The following is a 5,187-nucleotide window of genomic DNA, read 5'->3' on the forward strand; positions in this document are numbered from 1 at the left end:
ACTTGCTTTTTTAATTTTTAGCTATTCCCGTTTTAAAACAATTTGTTTCGAGTTGGCACGGCCTTTGTGGCTTATGCCGTAGCAAGTATGCACGATTTCATTTCGTGCTCATGTTAGGTGCAGTGGCAGCGGCATCGTGAGTCACAAATATGCAAATTTATTTCTGGTCCCCGGCCGCAAAGGAGACACAGTTGCAGATATGCATCTATGAGATCCTTTTCGTACGCTTTCTGCCGACGACACGTTGCACAGTTGACTGCCCCGAAAATTGAGCAACGTCCGGGATGGCAAATTGTATCAAATAGCCAGACGTCAGCACAACTGCACCGGCAGATGGTAATAACTGCCATCCCATGGAATGTATCTCTGTATCCGAGGCTGTATCGGCTTTTCCCCGCATCAGTGTGTGTGGGTCGACTTCCACTCTAACATGGCCAGCACATTGTTAAAAGGGGATTCCCGGGAGGAGAGTTAAAGGGAGCAGGCGAGAGGCTGTCAGGCGCATTTGTGCTGCGCTTTATTTAAATTACTCAATTTGCTAGACAATCTGCCCCGGAAGTGGAAATTAAGTACAGATGCCGGGAAGGCGGCAGCGCCCACAACCCTATCCGCATTTCCTCTTCCACTCAAGCCCACAGAAAATTCAATTTAGTGGAAAGTTTTCACTCATATAGAGGAAAAGTTTTAAGTTTAGGTTGCTCAGCCAAGGATGTCAAGAGTGCAGAAGACGGTCACAGATAGCAGGTAAAATGAAAAATAATATATATAGAGGAGGTGGTTGCACTGAGGGGAAATATTTGTAGATTCACTATGAACTATGTTTCAATTTGGAATTTTATATGCAAAGAACATTTAAAATCAATCCTATAACCAAACTCAATTATACATACAACATTTTAAACTATCTCTATAAATAGTGCGCTTTAAGTCGCAAGTATGCGAGTATATAAGTATATACCATATTAACCATAACATATAGTTTGAGTTCGATTTTTCTGCGTGCCGCACTGCACAACTTACATACATAGTACATTTTTGTGTGTAACTTGTGCATTTGTGGGATTCTTGCCCCTTCCACGTAGCAACTGTTCTCCTTCCCGGTGGAGTGTGTGTGCTCTCTGAGGCGGCTTAAGGCGCTTACTCTGTCACCTGGCTAACACAGACACAATCACACCCACACCACCGTCCCAGGACAACCCACTGCGGACGTGTGGAATTCCTTCTGCTTTGAAGAGGGCAACCTCTCGGAGGCACTCCACTTTCCTGGGCCTGTCTGAGTGCTTTTCGACCCAAATACGAAAGGCGTTTGCCGTTTTAAAACAATGTTACGAGCTCACCTCGGACGTTGCCGGTGTTTGTATGTGTGTAATTCTATTGGAATTCTGGGACACGACAACAGGGCAACGGAAAAGGATCGGGCCAACTCTATTTCATTTATTTTTCTAAAGATATTTGACAATTTTGCGACTTTTCAAGATTGCGGGCCAGGGGAATTTTTTGAGCTGTAATAAGCAGCTTACCAAAAACAATCCCTAATACGAAACTCTGCGTCTGTCCCGATGCCACCTGACAGTTTGTTTAAATTGGAACGAATAATAGGGAGAGGGGCTGTCGGGGGTGTATTGTGATGTGGAACTTCCTTGATGAGCTTTTATTTTTGCGGTCATTTAATCATGAATATATAAATGGGGGCAAACGGACTTAGAGGGGCAAATGTGTAACAAAGGAAAAGGTTGCTTTATACAAATATCAGTTATTTATATAGCACTGACATAAACTATATGTCTATAAAGATGTGTTAGACAATAACTAATCTCTTCCTCAATCTATAAGCACTATCGCGTGCTTTATGTCATTTAATTTATAAAAAAAGTTTAAAGCTAGTATATTTGGCAAACATATACCTTAACATATATACACTTCTTCTTTAATGATGACGAGTAAGATTGTCATCTCTCTTGGCCATTTATTCCGGATGATATCCCCAGCTTTTCTAAGCAGCTCCCAGGCTAATCTAGCATTTACAGCCCAGCAAAGCTCGAAAAGTAGGAAAATACTCGATCCCGCCACTCGGGGAGCAGGAACACTAGGAAGTCTTGCAGCTGGGCCAACTCAATCATCCGACAAACATTGTATGTCAGTGAGAGCGCTCACCGAGATGTATATCTCGCAAATGGAGAAAGCACTTTTGCTGTGTTTTTATACGCTGCTCTTGTTTACAGCGCATTTTGCTGAAACAAAGCATCCTTCCGGAACATTGCACAATAAAATGGCACAGCAGCAGGAGCAGGAGCAGGAGCAAGTTGCAAACTCAAAAATAGAGCACCGAAATAGGCGACAAACAGATCCCGTCCCCTCCTCGTTATTCTCGGACCCCGCAAATTGATTTTGATAACGTGACACGACCGCCCGCAACCCCCGAGCTTGGTCGGGCGTCCTGTAGCCGAAATAAAAAATAGGAAAGTAAACGCCACATTTTGTTTTACTCGTCACTTGTCAGGCAGTAAAAGCAAATTACTTAAAGTTCATTGCTTTAAGCGACTGGGCGGACAGTGGGCGGTTTGCAGTGTCCTGTATAGGGGTTGGGAGGTCCCGTCCTGCAGCTGTAGTGACGGGATTTGATGGCAGAGTGATGGAATGGACGCTGATGGGTGACGGACGATGTCGTCGCCCCGTCTCGACTGAGCCTTCTTCATTCATTTCGTTTGAGGTCCCGCTTATGAAATACGGACCCCCGACAGGCCAATGGCAGTGGATTGTTTTCCGGAATGTGATCTTATCGGAAATTGTCCATTGTTTTGGCTTCCTAATACCACCACAAAGTCACAAAGCTTAAACAAACAAGAGAAGTAATCTGCTCTTTAAAATACACATCATTTATTCCAGCTTAGATATCACACAGCAGCTATATAGCCCTGGAAGAAACAAGACCAAGCTTTTTAAAGTTTAACCACTGCGATTATTAAACCAGTCTGATGCGCCACGCTTTCCTATCGGCGATAATGAAACCAATCGATCAAAACTCCGTAAAAGTGTTATATTCTAGCATGAGCAAGTATTTTTCGATTTGATAGAATTGCGGCAAATCCAAAACCAATCTGCAATTGTATTTCATCACTGTCAAGCAGCGATTTTTCTATTTTGCTCACTGAAATCAAACCAAATTGATGAACAAACTCATTCGTTGGGTTGGCGAAATCAAAGCGAAATTGATTGTCAGCACTTGACACAAGCATTTTTATATTTTTATACATTTCCCTTTTATAGCAGATCGATCAATGCTGAACGAGCACCAAGGACGCCGGCCTGACCAGCTTTTGGGGAACTTTACATAGATGATTGGACACTGCGTGGGAAGGGTGAAAAGCCCTTTGTTTTATTTTTTCCTTTCTCGCTGAGGGATTTTGGCCTTGTCCATTTGGCTGGCAGGTCTAGTATTTCATCCCTGTTGGGCACTTTTATTGATCCCTCGGGAGTCGGGACACCGTACCCGATTTGTGTTTGACATAAATTATGTCAATCGCTGGCAATTTGCCGGGCATTAATGGGGAATATGGGAAATGTCGCGCTGGGAGGACAAAAGAGCGGGGGTGGCGACCTGTCAACTGCATAATTAAAGGGCCAAAAGGCGCTTAGTGTCGTAACAAAAACTGTGTCATGGCAAAAACTTTTGCCAGCTTTTTTGCTGCTCCCATTCGCACCTGTCTTGCCGTTGTTTAATTATGCAAGGTAGGCGGTGTTTGAGTTTGCGGCAAGAAGGACGTCCCGCTGTCTTGGGCTTTTAAAACAATGTGCGGAGTGGGAGCTGCTAGATAAAAGTAATATACGAGGAACAAGTTTAAATGAAATTTCCACCCCATGCCCCGCCACCAGCCACCCACCCACTCGATCACACACATGACTTGGAGGACAGAGACTGAGAGCTGAAAGCCAATAAATCAATGACAAGAACAGCCAAGAAGGCTGGAGCGGAATTGGTAGCGAGTGGCAGGGGAAGCCCTTGTGTGGGCGGATGGGATGAAAAAGTTCAAGGCCGTAATCCCATTTGATGCCGCCACAAATACGCCAATCATGTCATACATAATGTATGACTCGCTGGACCGCAGCGGGGAAAGGGACCCGTGGAGAGCCTCCGCAGAAGCAATTTAAATGCTCAGCCAATTGTCTACACAGTATCGACAACAGGTCCGCAGCCTCGCAGCTCAATCTCGCCTTTAGCCAATTACCAAATTTCACACGCTGAAAAGCCAAACTATGGCAGCGCCAAAAAGAAAGGCCAAACTTTTCCCATTACCAGGCAAAACTGCCAAAGTGCTCCGCAAAGAGCGTCAAGAGCCTTGAAATCGAAAAGCCAACACCAAAGGCTCCAGATGAAATTTGTTATATCAGAATTTGTAGCCGGCTTCCAAATGGAATCACAACAAACTCTAATTGAGTTTTGGCAGAGTTGAAACGATTTAAAATGGTAGAAAAACAGGGAAATGCCAGCGCATGCCAGCCACTCAGCCAAATGTTTACAGATAAAATAAAATACAATTTGCCAAGCAGATGTTGGGCAAAGGTGAGGAACAATATAAACAGAAGTTGATGTGTGTCTAAAGAAAATATTGAATAAATTTGCAAACTTATTATCAAGTGTTCTGAGTAGTTTGAGTTTCATGAAAGATAGATTTAGACACGAAGATTATCAAAGCCCGATATAAATGTATATAGCCGTGAGTTTAGCCAGCTATTAATATATCTTTAATTTCAAGCAATCAATCTTAATATTGACGATTAAGAAGTGACCTTGTCTATAAATGTTCTGAAGGAAATAAACTCTAGGTAAACCACAAAACAACTGCGTAAATGTTTTTCTTCTCCTGATTTGGTCGTTTCAATCGGAATCAATAAAAGTAATCAGTCAGGACAAAACAATTAACGAACCTCGGCAGCCAGACACCACGAAAACACCAAAAACACTGATTGTAACAATAGACAAAGGAATAGGTTCTTGGGACCGGAGTGGAAACTCCCGTGGGTTTGTTTCACTCCTCGGCTGCTAGTTAACCGACTGCGTGCCGCACTCATTATAAATAATGCAGGGAATCGATTTATTGACTGATGTTTAGCGTTTCAGCCAGTGGCAACTACCAAAAATTCCCATCAACCGGGTGATTGGCGGAGGGTCACAAAATATATACAGAA

This window comes from Drosophila biarmipes, chromosome 2L (assembly GCF_025231255.1).
Source record: "Drosophila biarmipes strain raj3 chromosome 2L, RU_DBia_V1.1, whole genome shotgun sequence".
In the NCBI taxonomy this organism is placed as follows: domain Eukaryota; kingdom Metazoa; phylum Arthropoda; class Insecta; order Diptera; family Drosophilidae; genus Drosophila; species Drosophila biarmipes.